The 16,675-nt window shown below is 42.5% G+C and overlaps 1 non-coding gene across 1 annotated transcript; it reads left to right on the plus strand.

Annotated features, from left to right (window-relative positions):
- The first annotated feature begins 11,947 nt into the window (after positions 1–11,947).
- Trnas-gga lies at positions 11,948–12,031 on the plus strand. The gene is given in 2 exon segments: positions 11,948–11,987; positions 11,997–12,031. It is a non-coding gene; the product is annotated as a tRNA-Ser (tRNA).
- The last annotated feature ends 4,644 nt before the right edge of the window (positions 12,032–16,675 follow it).

The raw sequence follows: 16,675 nt of genomic DNA on the forward strand, positions 1-16,675 counted from the left end.
TATCGTCTCTCTGATGTCCAGGTCATTAGAGGCTGCTAACTGACCTAGAAACATAGTACTTGATTTACAGTTACTGCTGGATGGGTAATTGCTGTAGAGTAATGCACACATTTATCACGAGGAACTCTTAGTTTACCATCATTATTGGTCATACTCTTGGTATTTCGGTAGTTATATTCTGAAGGTCTCATTTACTTCTAAAATTTTAAATAAACTAGAAGAAGCACGTAAGGAGAGAATGATCTGACGATAGTAGTATGGCCATATCGTCTCTGGTGCACTTTGTATACATTTGTGACATGTGGCTTAGTTCACTAAACACTCTATGACACATGAATTGACACAACTTTACGTATGATGTGACAATGATGACACCACAACCCCTTTTTTTATAACGTCATCAGTATAGAGGTGGGAAATTTTACAATTAGTTGGATACTTAAATCGAATTACACGTGGTGGTGCGTCGTAAATTTAAATAAAAAATACATATATGTATATTCCTATCACCCAGTCACATTGTGCGCACTAACACTTGCGTGCGTGAACGCACGCACACACACACACACACACACACACACACACACAGAAACAAAATTTCATAGATTGTATGCTTTACACACTTTCATACATTGTTACATTAAATACTGTAAGGTCTTAGCACCAAAATTTCATCTCATATCTGACTCACAACTAAATCTCACACTACACTAATGCTCAAAGAAAAGCATTATAGCATCTCACCATCGTTGTATTACAAAGGGAACGAGGAAGAAAACGACTTGATGACCTATTTATTAAGTTGGTGCATAAGTTCGTAACGTTTCTCCATAAATATAACAAACTTGACGTATACAGATAATGGAGACTTTATTCGTCAATAATGTGGTCTCCTTTAGTATTTACAACAGTCTGCCACCGCTGGAATAACATTGGATTTGAGGCGAAGAACTCTCGAGTGTTTGGAGTGCATTTACATCCAGAAAGGATGATACTTGAAGGATGTTACATAGAGAGCGAAAAATGGAAATCTTGGGTTGCGAAATATATATATATATATATATATATATATATATATATATATATATATATATATAGCTAAATAAGGCAGGATGTGAGCGGATGTTATCGTGGAGTAGCTTCAATTCATGCGTCAGCGTTGATGGTTACACCTCAGGGAAGCAATTCGTAGTACACCACATCGTCACTGTAGCACCAGATGCATAACATCTAGTGCATGGAGTGGTGATGATTAGATAGATGGATAGACAGCGTACCTAATTATTAGGCAAGGAACAGAACTGGGGAGTCAAGAAATATATGTCATGACATGGTTAAAAGAAAGGATTGTTTGATAGGCCACACTCTGAGACATCACGGGATCAACAATGTAGTGTTGTACGGAAGTATGGGGGGTGAAAATCGTGGAGGAAGACCAAGAGATGAATAGAGCAATAAGATTCATAAGGACGTATGTTGCAGGAATTATTCGGAGATGACGAGGAATACAAAGGATAGAGCAGCGTGGGGAGTTCCATTAGACCATCTTCGGAATGAGGACCACAACTGCAACATGTACTGCATTCAACGCGAATGATTACAGTTCATCACATCTGCCAGTTCTCAAGTACACTGACATGGATCATTGTGGATTAACGCGTTTAAACTATCTTTACAAATCCCTTCAGGTCTACTTGAACGTGGACGATCGTCATTGTCAAAATAATCCTCTTTAAACCTAGAAAACCATTTTCTTGCCGTACTTGGTCCAGTGGCCTTACTCCACACATGGTGCAAGTGTTTCTGGCTGCCTGCGCTGCTGTCAACCCTCCACTGAACTCAAACAGAGAAATATGTTGTGGGGCTGGTCCCGGCGGAGGTACGTCCTCCCTGGGGCATGGATGTGTGTGTTTGTCCTTAGGATGATTTAGGTTAAGTAGTCTGTAAGCTTACGGACTGATGACCTTAGCAGTTAAGTCCCATAAGATTTCACACACATTTTTGAGAAATATGTAGGGAAATGTTCTGATTTCTCCACTTGGCACTCCATTTTCTAGCGTCCACCGTTCTACCCATTATCTGCAAATGACAAAACGACGATATATAAACTCAAATAGCAACAGTGAACTACAAATAAAAATAACAGTCCATAAAGAAACCCATAGCTTCCGGAATAGCAAAACGCAAAGGAAAACCCCTATGAATGGATGCATCAACCTAATACATCATTTAAATGCTACCCTGTAACTGATTGGTGAAGGGGTGGGAAGGAGTTGATACATTTGTGAAAAATGTAAAGTATATATGTGTGTGCGTGTGGTTGTGTGTGTGTGTGTGTGTGTGTGTGTGTGTGTGTGTGTGTGTGTGTATGTACGCAATCCACATGCAAATCCTTTTGCTATTTTATATAAGTATCTATATAAGTGTATTTGACCTTGGCACCTGTGCTGGTTAGATAATATCTGTGAACTTGTCATTTTTACATCATTTTATTATTGTGCTGTGACTGTCTGGAGAGCGGCAGGGGTAAAATTGCTGTGGCTTGTTAGTTTAATTTTGCCACTAGCATAGATGCGATAGTTCTATGTTCTTGGAGATTGATTGTTTGATTTCAACACTATGCTGGAGGGCTGGGTGTGGGGAGGATGGGGAGGGAAATAAGTGGTGAGGCGCTGATGAGACTAGGGAAGTGGGTATGATTTGATGACGTCATGCCACTGCAGCACAGTGTCTGCAGCACTGACAAGCAGCAGGAACTTGAACTTTGTTCAAGAGCCCCATAGTCGTACTAGTAACAATTAATCGAAACGGGTTGTGTAAGTTATATAAAGACGGTTGCATGTAGAATGTGGGAGAAATATTCTTCAAATTTTGATTTCAAGATTTATTTCTACAGCTCAAATTAATATTGTGCTAGGAATGTCTTACAACACCAAGACGTACAAAAAATATCTTTTCCATCTAAACTGTCGCTAAGAGGCCAAGCCTGCTGTCTAAAAGATGTGAGTCAAGAAATATAGAAAATTTTCTAAAGTTACATTTGCAAGAAAAGAAACTATATGTCTAGAAACGTTCATATTGCCATTAAACTAGAAAATGCTTTGTAAAAAGGCAACTAGAGTAAAATTCCTGGTTGAACGAGTACCTGGCGCTCAATTGCTAAAGTTAACAAAACGATTAACCTATCGTGGAAGCCTAGTGCACCATGGCTTTTGCCAAATATTCCTCATTTACGAGGAACCACTTTCAGTCAGTAGCGTATATGGCGGGTAGTCAGAATTGGGGATGAACATCTAGGTATCACATTTCGCACCTACATGTATGTCTGAAATTTATGGGTGGCATAAGCTAATTAAAGATAATGCACAGTTATGAAAAATGAATTGGCTTGTCAGTTTTGTGGTTTAGTCTCAATACCTCCGTACGTCGGATTTGCTAGGAACCAAGTTTTTGCTGGTTCTAAGAAGAGATTAATCTAATGAACCATGAAGCGATCAATCTACTCTCCCTCTAAGGAATTCGCCGTTGAAGAAGTATTAATCCAAAATTTGTGCCCCTTTTCCCTCCCTTCTGTGAAGACGAAATCATGAGAGAAGGAGCAGGGGATTTGATGGGCCGTTTAAAAAAGAAGCAAGCCGTCCAGATAGTCTCCTGAATTTCGGCAATTCCCTATATATTTAATTTCACTCATGACCTGTAGTAGAACACATTCCATAAATATAATCTGAAGAAAAGCGCAGACAATGAGATACATCTGACAAGAAGCCAGATGGGGAAAGAATAAGAAAAAAAAATTGTAGGTAGAGAGGAGGTATGTATTCCAACTCAGACGGCTAAACTGGTTGCACATTGCTTTAATATACACATATATGTCGGTTATACCACCCACCATAGCTCTTCATTTGTTTGCTATCGTTGTTTGAAGTGTACTGGAAGACATGTCGATGACGGAACAATACTATATAATAGACAATGATGAGCACTAGTTCCAAAATAGTCATACACGGTGACAGTTACTGTACTAGATAAAAAAAGTTAATTAGTTACAAACTACGGCGTGCACACACTTTATTCAACATGTAAACGTCACTACAGATATTCGGATATAGGTTATGACATGTACCATATGCCTGCCATCATTGGCTATGATGTGGCGTAGACGGAGGAACTGGGTAGGTTGAGGAGGATGCAGCGTGCTGCGGAATGGGAACAGGTAGTTGGCAAGAAGGCAGCTAGGAGGAGGAGGTATTCAGACAGTTGTACTTTGCGTATACGCAATACATTTGACGAACTGTCAGAGATGAGTGGAGAAGAACCTCTTGTAGCTGTATGATGATGATGTTTGGTTTGTAGGGCGCTCAACTGCACGGTCATCAGCGCCCGTACAAAGTTCCAGTTTTCCACAGTCGATTTTCTTTTCACAATCCAATCTAGTCACCCTCACAAATGATGATGATGAAATGATGAGGACCACACAAACACCCAGTCCCCGGGCAGAAATTGTAGCTGTAGGTGTAGGAATCATGCAGCAGTCCTCAGCTGTTGGGAAACCTAAGTCAGTTGCAAAGTCCAACTAAAAGAAGAAGGTTCTGCTGCTGGGTAGTTTGCACAGTAGAGGTGTGGGCGAGCTGTTGCAGGAAGTGTTGAGGAGTGAGTACTAGGTCACCAGCATTGAAAAGCCTAGTGTAGGGTTGGCTCAAGTGATTGAAAGCAGAGGGGAGTTATGTAGGAATTTTACAAACGAGGATCAGGTAGTGATTGTGGGTGAAGCAGGGAATAGCCTTGATAGGGACGGGGAATATGATGTAGATCAGGCTGTTCCAGCTCGTGGGCTCCGTCGTGAGCCGCGGAGCGCTCCCTGCTCCAGGGAGCCGTGTCGCTCGCTGTGACCATTCAAGTGGGCCAGCACGGCGGCACGTGGCACGGCTGGCTGAGGCAGGCGGCAAGGCAAGCGTTTTGATGTGCCAGCTGCGTCTTACAAGATCGACAACCTCACACTCTTAGCTGCTAAGACGTGGTGACGTGCTACACCAGGAAATACGATCTTCAGGAAATAAATAAGAAACAAATGTTTTACAAGAAATTGCATTATAAGTTTATTAGGCCTCTGTAGTTTGAAATTTTCTTTTCATTCCAAGATCGGAAATATCAGGCGTCAAAGTGCTCGCAGCGTTCATGCGGAGGATGGCCTTCATTGTTGCATCCTGAAGAAGCGATCGTTCCTTACTTTATAACTGTTTTCATTGCTCAGAAAAGCTGCTCACATCAAAACGTAGATCCAAACATGCACATGATCTGAGCGGCATTGTTGTGAAGTTTGGGAAATGTTTTTTTTTCTATAATGAGCACTACCATCGTGACAAATACAATGTGTTGTAGTACCTCTCTTTCAACAAAGTTGAATTTTGCAAATCAGTAATCACCAATTGAAGTGACGATGACAAGTCACCGGTGGAAACTGAAAAAGGAGTGCTGAACACCTTAAGTTCCATTTCCAAACTAGTGAGGTCTAGGAATCGTGTTTCAAACGACGTGATGAGCTGCTGTAGGATTGCTTGGTAATCGCCGAAAGTAGTACCTTCAGATAGTTTTAAAGAAGCAAGATAATTGAAGAACGTTAGATGTCCATTACTTATCTGCCTCTCAAATAAACGTAACTTTTCCATGAACACTTTGATCTGGTCGTGCATGTCAACGATTAGCTGCCCTTTGCCCTGCAATGACAGATTTAAATTATTAGATGCATAGTTATGTCAGCTAGGAAAGCCAGGTCTGATATCCATTTTATATCTTTCAGACAACGCATTTCGTCCCCTTTCATTTCGAGAAAAGGGGTATTTCCTCACTAATGGCAAAGAAAACATCAAGAACTTTTCCCCGACTCAGCCAACGAACTGTACTGTGGTAAGATATATCCCCATACTCCGCTTCCACATCTTTCAGGAATCCTTTGACGCCGCACAAAATTCACACACTTCACGACATCTTTCATTACGCCACCTAGCTCTACTGTTTCAGCACACAGTGCCTCTTGGTGAATATAACAATGAAGAGTCAAAATGTCTTTCCCGAATTCGTCCCTGAGTTTATTTTTCAAACGAGAAGCAAAACCTTGGTGACGCCCGATTATTTGTGGTGCACCGTCTGTCGCTACACAATGGAGCTTATCCCACGGCAAATTCATATTGCCACTGATTCTCAAACATCTTCAAAAATGTCACGTCCTGTTGCGGTGAAATCGAGTGGTACCACATCCAAGAGTTCTTCAGTTACTTGCAGCTCCATGTCGACACCACGCACAAAGACTGCAAGCTGAGCACAATCCGACACGTCGGTGCTTTCGTCAAGCGCTAACGAAAATGCAACAACGCTCTCCGCCTTTTTAGTGAGCTGTTTCCCTAAATCCGCCGCCATGTCCAGGATTCGACGAGACATTGTTTGCTTCGACAGGCAAACCCCTTCAATTGCCTGCACCTCCCTTGGAAACAAACATTCTGCAACTGCTACCATGCACGATTTTACGAGTGGTCCCACCGAAAACGGTTTGCCACTCGTCGCAGTGATGTGAGCGACCCTGTAGCTTGCTGGAATTGCAGATTCAGTAGTGTTTTTTCCGCTCTCATTCACCTGAAAATTATAAACACATTACAGAACACGAACTATGTTGCATGTTTTGATACCCTCCATATTACGAATCCGTTTTTAAACATATATCTACTGGTATGTCGTTCTTAAGCCTGGCTACCAGTTCTCTGCGTGCAACGCCTTCTACCTGACTGTATTTAATTCTGTATACTGTACCTCTTCGCAGAATTAAATACTTTATGACATACAAAACACTGCGGTCGACCATCCCTCACAATGAATAGAAAGGTATCCTCCAATAGAGGTACAGAGCTCCCGGGCTAGTCATAGCTGTCATTGAGCACGGATTATTACGGCTGCATGCGGCCAGGGGGCAGTGAGTTCGCTTTCCCCCTCCACGCGGGCTCCGAGCTGCCGCAGTGAGCGCTCCGGAGCGCTCCGGCTCCCTGGAGCTCGGTTGGAACAGCCTGATGTAGATGGTGACCTGGTAAAGACAGCTTTTCAAACTGGTGGCGCTAACGTGTACTTAGTGCAAGTGTTTCAGAGTCATGATCTGACTCATACGGCTCATAGGCGTGTTAACATGGGGCTGGAGAAGGCACTGATGGCAGAGGACATGGCTCACATTGCAGTGGTGCCAGCTGAGCCTATCAATAGATCGGGTTTCACTAGGCATGGCCTGCACTTCAATAGGCATGGGAATGGGAGGCTAACAAACCTCATAGGTAACAGTGTAGTGGGTGGTAGTGGGATCACTCATGGGAAAATTCCTGTAGCAGTTAGTGTTGGAATTGCACCTTTTTGACAATTCGGAGGCTTCCCTCACCAGAATACGGATTATCTTGCTGATTTTCAAGGAGTTACTTGCAGAGTGGGGGAATGGCCATGTACGTTAAAAACAGTATTCCATTTGAGTCTGTAGACGTATCATGGCACTGCACTGAGCAGACATTTGAATGCTGTGCAGCGGCAGGGGCAGGTGAATTTAGTGAAACTCGACGTATAATTGTTGTTGTTTATAGGTTTCCTAACTCTGATTTCAAAGCATTTCTGTTCAAGCTAGAGAGCTTTCTTGGTTCACTTTATAGGAAGTACCAAAAATTAGTTATATGTGGTGACTTTAATATCAATTTCTAATATGATTGTGCTAGAAAAATGATGTTGGTGGATCGCATAACTCATATGAGTTGATGCAGACTGTGTGTTTTCCAACCAGGGCGCAGGGGAACAGTAGCACAGCCATAGACAATATTTATATTCATTCTTCATTACTAGATAGGCATTCTGTTAGTAAAACCGTGAATGGCCTTTCAGGCTACGATTCACACATTTTATCAATAAAAGCCTTTTCTACTCAAACAAATGTCACATATAATTACAAACTATGTAGGAAGGCTAATCCAGTGGAAATGGTGATGATGAGGTCCCACACTCCGAGGAGCATAGGGGACGATGAGGGAGACATGCACCGCCGACTAGGCAAGGTCCTAGCGGAAGTGGTTTGCCATTGCGTTCCTTCGACCGTAATGGGGATGAATGATGATGATGCAAGACGACACAACAATTAACAGTCATCTCGAGGCAGGCGAAATCCCTGACCTTGCCGGGAATCGAACCTGGGACCCTAGCGCGGCAAGCGAGAACGCTACTGCTAGACCACGAGTTGCAGACCAGTGGCCACAGAGAATCTTTTAAACCTCGTTAAGGAACAAGAGTGGCAGGACTTTTATAGTGCCGATAACATAGATGACAAATATAATGCTTCCCTTGGCACCTTTCTCTTGCTCTTTGAAAGGTGCTTTCCATTAAAACGTTCTATACGGGGTACTAGCAGTAAAACGCTGCCAGGTATGACTGACTAATGGGGTAAGGATATAATATAGAATCAATAGGGAATTATGTTAAAATATTAGAGGTAATCACAATAAAGCTACAGGAGCCCATTACAAGTAGTATTGCACGCAATAGATGTTGTTTTGTGGTCTTCGGTCCTCAGACTGGTTTGATGCAGCTCTCCATGCTACTCTATCCTGTGCAAGGTTCTTCATCTCCCGGTACCTACCGCAACCTACATCCTTCTGAATCTGCTTAGTGTATTCATCTCTTGGTCTCCCTCTACGATTTTTACCCTCCACGCTGCCCTCCAGTACTAAATCGGTGATCCCTTGATGCCTCAGGACATGTCCTACCAACCGATCCCTTCTTCTAGTCAAGTTGTCCCACAAACCTCTCTGCTCCCTAATCCTATTCAATACCTCCCATCTTCCGCATTCTTCTGTAGCACCACATTTCAATAGCTTCTATTCTCTTCTTGTCCAAACTATTTATCGTCCATGTTTCACTTCCATACATGGCTATACTCCATACAAATACTTTCAAAAAGGACTTCCTGACACTTAAATCTATAGTCGATGTTAACAAATTTCTCTTCTTCAGAAACGATTTCCTTGCCATTGCCAGTGTACATTTTATATCCTCTCTACTTCGACCATCATGATTTATTTTGCTCCCTAAATAGCAAAACCCCTTTTTCTACTTTAAGAGTCTCATTTCCTAATCTAATTCTCTCAGCACCACCCGACTTAATTCGACTACATTCCACTATCCTCGTTTTGCTTTTGTCGATGTTCATCTTATATCCTCCTTTCAGGACACTATCCATTTCGTTTAACTGCTCTTCCAAGTCCTTTCCTGTCTCTGACAGAATAACAATGTCATCGGCGAACCTCAAAGTTTTTATTTCTTCTCCATGGATTTTAATACCTACTCCGAACTTTTCTTTTGTTTACTTTTCTGCTTGCTCAATATACAGATTGAATAACATCGGGGAGAGGCTACAACCCTGTCTCACTCCCTTCCCAACCACTGCTTCCCTTTCGTGTCCCTCGACTCTTATAACTGCCATCTGGTTTCTGTACAAATTGAAAATTGCCTTTCGCTCCTTGTATTTTACCCCTACCAGCTTTAGAATTTGAAAGAGAGTATTCTACCACTCTACGCAGTAGTATGTTACGCAAATAGAATAGTTAATTCACAGGATAAAATTATAACCATAGGGTCAATTGTGGAGGTAGTGTCTGGTCAGCAGCATGAACTCGACGATATAAAGTCAGACCGTAGTAAAAATATCTCCTATACCGATGAGTCAGATATATGTATAGCAATTAATAATCATGTTCTGAGCATTATTAGTGAATGAAATAAAAACTTAATTTCTGCAGGGATTCATTTTAACACTCTTTGACTATGCCTTTCCGAGATTGGCGTCTGAAACGCTCCTCTGTGGTACTGACAAAGGGGGGACTGAGTCAGTAATGAAATCACTGAAGACTAAGGACTCTCATGGATATGATGGAGGACCTAGCAGAATGTTAAAGTACTGTGCTGCACATGTTAGCCCTGTACTTAACAACATTTTTCCTTTAAAATGATCTGCTTCCTTAACAATTAATATACTCAGTAGTAAAGCTACTTTATAAATAGGGAGAGAGGGATAATGTAGACAATTTTAGACCTATTTCTGACATCAGTGTCTCCTAAAGTTATTGAAATGGCTGTGTATGTATCGATAACTGATCATTTTATATAATTTAATTTGCTACCAAATGTCCAGTTCGGCTTTAAAAGTCGTTTAACAACTGAAAATGCTATATTCTCTTTTCTCTGTGAGGTATCGGATGGGTTAAACAAAAGGTTTCGAATGCTAGGCACATTTTGTGATTTAACTAAGTGGTTTGATTGTGTTGTTAATAAAATATTGCTTCAGAAATGGGACCATTACAGAATATGGGGAGTAGCTCACAAGTGGTTCACCTGTTACTTTGGCAACAGGCAGCAAAAGGTCATTATGCACAATGTTGATAACGGCTGTGATGTGGGTTCTGAGTGGGGTACAGTCAAATGGGGGGTACCTCATGGATCAGTACTGGCACCACTCCTGTTCCTAACGTATATAAATGATATGCCCTCTAGTATTATGCGTAAGTCTAAAATATTTCTCTTTGCTGATGACACTAGCTTGGTGGTAAAGGGTGTTGTGTGCAACATTGGCTCGGTTTCAAATAGTGCAGTTCATGACATAAGTTTATGGCGTGTAGAAAATAAACTAACGCTAAAACACAGTAAGACTGAGTTTTTACAGTTTCTAAAACACAATTCAACAAAACCTGACGTTTTCCTTTCACGGAATGGGCATATGATTAGTGAAAATGAGCAGTTCAAAAAATGGTTCAAATGGCTCTGAGCACTATGGGACTCAACTGCTGAGGTCATTAGTCCCCTAGAACTTAGAACTAGTTAAACCTAACTAACCTAAGGACATCACAAACATCCATGCCCGAGGCAGGATTCGAACCTGCGACCGTAGCGGTCTTGCGGTTCCAGACTGCAGCGCCTTTAACCGCACGGCCACTTCGGCCGGCAAAATGAGCAGTTCAAATTTATCGGTATTCAGATCGATAGTAGAGTGTCGTGGAAAGCCCACGTTCAGGATCTTGTTCAAAGACTTAATACTGCCATTTTCACTATTCAGACGGTATCTGAAGTAAGTGGTCGTTCGACACGAAGATTAGTCTACTTTGCTTATTTTCATTCGCCTACGACGTATGGTATTTTGTTTTGGGTAACTCTCCCCATTCTCAAACGATATTTGTGGCTCAGAAATGGGCAGTTCGGGCAACAAGTAGTGTAGGTTTGCAAACCACTTGTCGACGCCTGTACACCAGTCTCGGTTTCTGACATTTTCCACTCAATGCATATACTGTTTAGTGTTGTTCCTTGTTAATAATATCAGCTTATTCCCAAGAATTAGCAGCTTTCACTCAGTTAATACTAGGCAAAAATCCAGTCTGCATTTGGATCGCACTTACTTAATCCTTGAGCTACAAGGTGTGGAGTATACTGCAGCATCCATTTTCAACAAACTAACACAAGATCTCAAAAATCTTTCCAGTACTGTATTGTATGGAACTGCGGACCTAGAAACGACGGAGGGGCTTCGTCCCCCCGTAGCCCACAGTGGTACACAACCCCACAGCATGCTACAGCAATTCACTCACCCAACCTCCGCCCCACACCGAATCCTGGGTTTTTGTGTGGTTGGACCCCTCCAGTCCCCCCCCCCCCCCCCCCCCCCACTGGAACGTCTCACGCCAGATAAGTGTAACCCAAATTTTTGAGTGGGAGAGTAAGTATGGTCTACACGTACTTGGAGAAAGTGTTTGCACAGCAATCGCTGGAAACCAGTCCGCATTCGCCGAGGCAGATGAAAAACCGCCTTAAAAACCATCTACCGACTGTCCGTACACCGGGCCTCGACACAAACCCGCCAGGCGGATTCGTCCGCGGGACCGGCACACCGCTGGCCTGGGTGGCCGAGCGGTTCCAGGCGCTACAGCCTGGAACCGCGCGGCCGCTGCGGTCGCAGGTTCGAATCCTGCCTCGGGCATGGATCTGTGTGATGTCCTTAGGTTAGTTAGGTTTAAGTAGTTTTAAGTTATAGGGGACTGATGACCACAGCAGTTAAGTCCCAAAGTGCTCAGAGCCATTTGAACCATTTTTGAACCGGCACACCTTCCCGCCCAGAAAGCAGTTCGTTAGACCGCACGGCTAACCGGGCGGGATCTTAGCAGTAATCCACGCACTTTCAAATCGAAACAGAAGAATTTGCTCATGGGACACTCCTTCCATTATGTTGACGAATTCCTTGAAAAATTAAGCTGATTCCTATATTATATTGTTGATTGCCTTTACTTAAACTTATGGCTTGATTTTTTGGGTTCATAAACATTTAATTTTATCTGATATTACTTTTATGATGTAATTTCATGTACTGATACGTTCCATGACCTTGGAGATTTGCTGCTCAATTTGGTCTTATGAAATAAATAAAATAAAAGTAAACGAATTGCCAAATTCTGCATGATCCGGTGAAGTGTCGGACCATCAATGCGGTCGATGATATCCTGAATGGCTGTTTTCAGCTCAGAAATGGTTTTGGCGTTATTGCTGTTCACCACGTCTTTAATATAGCCCCACGAAAAGGAGTAGCATGCGTTCACATCCGCAGAATACGGCATTCTCTCGAGGCCCATGCTAGTGGTCTCTGGGTACCCCAGAGCCGAATGCGGTGCCCAAAGTACTCTTCCAGGACAGCAAACACTTTGCGGCTTCGATGGGGTCAAGCTCCGTCTTGCATGAACCATATCTTATCGAAGTCAGGGACACTTTGGGTAATGCTGATGAAATCATGTTCCAAAACCTTCATGTAACGTTCGGTAGCAACCGTGTCATCAAGGAATATCTCACCGATCAATCCGTGACTGGACATTGCTCACCGCACAGTAACCAGGTTAGGGTGAAGAGGCGTCGAGGTAGCGAAATGCGGATTGTCAGTCCCCCAAATGCGCCAGTTTTGCTTATTGAAGAAACCAACCAAATGAAAGTGGACCTCGGCCCTAAGCCAAATCATACCAATTCCCACCATGGCCCACGGCCAACCGTGCAGTTTGAACGTCCTAACGCAAACAGTTCAATAATTGTCACCCTGTAAATGAGATGTTATTACACAATAAGCGAAATGTTTCAGTGACACAGTATGTGTCAACGCATGTAGTACTTGTTGCTGTGCTGGTCCTCATTCCGAAAACTGGTTTGATGCATCTCTCCATGCTGCTCTATCCTATGCAAGCCACGTTATCTCCGAATAACTCCTCCAACATACGACCATTTGAATCTGATTGTTGTATTAATCTCTTTTTCTCCCTCTGCGACTTTTACTACCCCCCCCCCCCCCCCCGCACACACTCTTCTCCAGTACTATATTGGTGATCGTTTGATGTCTTAGAATGTGACCTATCAACCGATCCTTTCTTTTAACCATGTCGTGCCACGAATTTCTTGACTCCACAATTCTATTCCTTACCTCCTCATTATTTACTCTATCTACTTGTCTAATTTTCACCTTTCCTCTATAGAGCCACATTTCAAAAGTTGCTATTCTATTCTTGTACAAACTGTTTATCATCGACATTTCACATCAATATGTGATTACACTCCAAAAAAATGCCTTCAGAAAAGACTTCATAAGTCCTCTTCTTCACAAGCGATTTTCTTGCCATTGCCAGTCTACATTTTAAATCCTCTCTACTTCGGCCATCATCACATAATTTACTGCCTAAATAGCAAACTCATCTACTACCGTAACTGTCTCGTTTCCTAATCTCATTCACTCAGAATCATCTTGTTTAATTCGACTACATTCCATTATCCTTATTTTGCTCCGTTGATACTCATTTTATACCCTACTTTAAATACGGTGTCCATTCCGTTCAAGTGCTCTTCCAATTTCCTCTGGTGGCTGTTTTTCAAGGAGTTCCTTGAAGAATCGGGGAATGGCCATGTACGTAAACAAACAATATTCCATTTGAGTTCGTAGACGTATCACTGCACTGCACTGAACAGATATTTCAGTGTTGTTCAGGGGCAAGTGAATTTAGTGACACTCGACTTCTAATTGTTATTGTTCATAGGTCCCCTAATTATGACTTCAGAGCATTTCTGCTCAAGCCAAAGTAGTTTCTTGGTGCATTTTCAGCATTTCTGCTGAAGCTAGAGAGGTTTCTTGGTTCACATTCAGCATTTCTGTTCAAGCTAGAGTGGTTTCTTGGTTTACTTCATTTCGTACTCCAAATTTTTCAATGGTTTACTTTACAGCTTCCCTTACGTACAGATTGAATAACGTTGGTGATAGGCTACAAACATGTTTCACTCCCTTCTCAATAACTGGTTCTCTTTGAGGCCTCTCGACTTTTATACTACCAACAGGTTTCTGTACAAGCCGTAAATACTCATTCGCCATCTGTATTTTACTCCTGCCACCTGCAGAATTTAAAAGAGAATATTCCAGTAAATACTGTGAAAAGCTTTTCCTAAGTCTACAAATGTTATAAAAGTAGGTTTGCCTTACCTTAATCTATCTTCCTTGATTAGTCATAGGGTTAGTATTGCCTCTTGTGTTTCTATATTTCTCCGAAATGGAATTGGGTTATGGTGTCAAGTCAAGTGCCAGCATGCCATTCAGGAACGATAGAGCAGAGAGGGCACGCTGACTGACCCCTCTCCAGGATGATAATGCTACAGCAGCGCCTCTAAGCGAAGAGGACTGGTCACAGGCTAGTCAAAGAGAATCTTCAAGACCAGCAACCTGTATAGGAGTGTCGACTCTATTACTTCGCTTGTATTAGAAATTGTACATACTAAAGAAGCCTGTTTATCTTGTCTGTCGCCCTTTGCTTGCGACACATCTGTGAAATTCTCAGAGTTAAGTATTGTCATTTACTTTTTTGATAATAGAAGTCATTAATACAGTTAGTTTCGCCGGTCGCTGTGGCCGAGTGGTTACAGGCACTTCTGTCTGGAACCGCGCTGCTGCTACGGCCACAGGTCAGAATCCTGCCTCGGGCATGGATGTGTGTGATGTCCTTAGGTTAGGTACGTTTAAGTAGTTCTAAGTCTAGGGGACTGATGACGTCAGATGTTAAGTCCCATAGAGCTTAGAGCCACTTGAACCAGGTCATTTTAATACAGTTAGTTTGTATGTTGTCTAGCGATCAGAGAAAGCAGGTTTCCTTGACACCCCATATTCGAAGACTAGGAAGGATTGTTTCGTGCATTCTTTGATGCAGGACTACAGTGTAGACTGTACAAGTGTAATTTTTTTAAAACCGGAGCTGCAGTATCTTAGTCATGTCATAAATAGTCAAGGTGTATATCCACTTCAGTCACATGTGTCAGCCATACGAGACCAGCAAGTTCCTCACAATGTCACAGAACTTCAGTCAGTTTTAGGGAAAATGAACTATTAATTTCGGTTCATACCGGATGCTGTACAGATCGCAGCTCCTCTTCCTCGCTTGCGATGCAAGAACGTCCCCTTGTTTGGACAGATGAGTGCCAGAAAGCTTTTCAGAAACTTGCGTTGCTCAGTGATCGATGCTTGGTTCACAGTGATCCTGACAAACCAAAAATCGGAGAAATGCTTTCACACAGATTTGCTGATAAAGTCAAGCCTATTGCTTTCGCGTCAGAACTGTTGTCCAACGCTTAGTGTAACTACTCGGAAATAGAGAAGGAGGCAATGGCTATTGTGTATGGTGTCACCAAATTTCACCACTATTAGTATGGCAGAAAGTTCTACGTAGTAACGGACCACAAGCCACTGTAGTGCTTCTTTCATCCAACGAAGCCAGTTCCTGTAAGAACTTCCCAAAAATTGCAAAGACGGCTTCGTTGTTGTTTCAATACCAGTACGAGATTGTGTATCGTCCGACAGCTCATTATGGTGATACGGATGCACTTTGACGTCTTCCGATTGGCCCTGTTACAGACTTTGACGCTTTTGCTGCATCTTGTTCTCACATCTATGTTCCGGATTCGGAATTGCTTCAGTCCTTTCCTCAGAACTATAGAAAAATCGCACAGGACACGGAAGCTGAATCAGATTTGAACATTTTTCTAAAATACACTCGCACATCTTTGCCTCGTTCATTGCACGGCATAAAGCACTCTGTAGTACAATTCTACTTTGCACATAGGCATAGCCTCGGTAGACAGCAAGATGTGATTCTTGTACAAAATGACAGTGGACAGCGACGTGTGTTGATCCCGAAAGCTTTGGAAAAAGAGGTGTTACTACTACTTCACCAAGGACACTGGGTGATTGTGCGTACGAAACAATTAGCGCGTCTACACTATACTTGTTATGGTATCGAAACTCAAATAGAACAGATGACGTAACAGTGTCACGCATGTGCGGAAATTCAGTCCGCTCCGCCATAATAATTCTCTGCTTGGCCTAAGTTTCAATCACGATGACAACGTATGCACATAGACTATGCAGGACCTTTTTGGAACACTGATTGGTTGATTGTGTCAGAATCTTGTAGAAGGTTTCCATTGGCTGTGGCAATGACCTGGACAACATCACGTAGCAACATTCAGGTGTTGTCCTCTACTTTTTGCCTCACGGGTTTGCCTGAAGTCATAGGGTCACGCAGCGGCCTTCAGTTCACGTGAAGTGAATTTGAATAAT

Source organism: Schistocerca americana, chromosome X, assembly GCF_021461395.2.
Source record: "Schistocerca americana isolate TAMUIC-IGC-003095 chromosome X, iqSchAmer2.1, whole genome shotgun sequence".
In the NCBI taxonomy this organism is placed as follows: Eukaryota; Metazoa; Arthropoda; class Insecta; order Orthoptera; family Acrididae; genus Schistocerca; species Schistocerca americana.